The following is a 1422-nucleotide window of genomic DNA, read 5'->3' as shown; positions in this document are numbered from 1 at the left end:
TGCTGATCTGATCGCGGCTGACCTTGAGGAGAGCAGACTCTGACCCACCGAGCCCTGCTGACGTCGTCGCGGCTCATCCTCGAAGCTACGGAACTGAACCCCCGAGCCCTGCTGACGCTGTCGTGGCTCCCTCTCGAAGAGTAAGACCTGAACCATCGGAGCCCTGCTGACCTCGTCGCGGCCCACTCTTGAGAACGACAGACTCTTGCTACCATCCTGAGCCCTGCGGACGCTGTCGCGGCTCCACCTGCCTACGAGTACTACGGAGTACTCCTGATCGAGCCCTGCTGACCTCGTCGCGGCTTAAAGAAACCTCTGGTCCGGCTGGACCATCGACGCTACCCTCACGACAATCTTGAACAGAAGGGAGTCGGACAGCGAGTACCATCGCCAGCCCCCGTACCCCCCAGTTTGAGGATTGAGAACTGTGCGCAGGGTGCGTGGCGTGCCTACTGGCCCTCTAAGACTGTCCTGCTTCCCCGTTCCCTTGTTACGAGACTTTCGCGATCCCTCGATCGCTGTGTATTGCTTCTTACTTTTACTTTGATAAAGTTCATACTTGATAAAGATTCATGGTGTGGTGTCCGTTCGTAAGTGTGGTGTGTCGACAGTGTGTACGATCAGTCCTCCCCGGCGAGGACTTCCCCTCGATAAGACTCGGCAGGAATTGTGGGAGAGGAGGGTCTCGGGTGGTTAAGAGAGCAATCTTCACCCCTGGGGTCACCGCCTTCCAACATTGGTGGCAGTGACGTCTGGAGATCGTACCACTGACACACTACCTGAACCCACACGCAGCAAACGCACGAGAAAGGAAGAGCAATAATGTCGTCCACAGAATCCGGTGAGAAGACGACATTCGATAAAGACCTATTGGAAGACAACACCCATAGAGAGCTAAAGCAGTTCTGCAAAGAACTAGGTATCGCGAGTACCGGACTAAGTACTAAGGAGGATTTCCAGAAAGCGCTAACCGCTTGGCTAGAGTCCGGAGCATCCCTTCCCCCGACCGAAGACAACGAGGGAGGGAGACCACAGACCGAACCCAGTACACCGGCCGGTGAAAGAAACCAGCAACCAACCCGGAGCCCAGCAACCGGGAGGGATCGGTCGTCGGAAGAGATGGCCGACCGAGAACGTGACCGAAACAATGAACTAGAACTGGTGCGCCTCAAATTGGAGGGCGAACTCAAACTGGCAGAGAAAAAGTTGGCAGTCGAGCAATTGCGGCTCCAGGGAGAGCTGGAAGAGAAGAAGCTCCAGAGGGAGCACGAAGGCCGGAAACTCCAGCTCGAGCACGAGCATGAGCGCAGCCTCAAAGAACTAGAGTTGAAAGCCAGAGCAGAGGCACCCGGACCACCGGGACTCGGAGAGCAGGTGGTCCCCCGAGAAACGAAGGTGCACATCCCCAAAGACGTTGTGAAG

The sequence above is a fragment of the Lissotriton vulgaris genome, chromosome 10, assembly GCF_964263255.1.
Source record: "Lissotriton vulgaris chromosome 10, aLisVul1.2, whole genome shotgun sequence".
NCBI classification, from domain to species: Eukaryota; Metazoa; Chordata; class Amphibia; order Caudata; family Salamandridae; genus Lissotriton; species Lissotriton vulgaris.
This window is presented reverse-complemented; position numbering follows the sequence as displayed.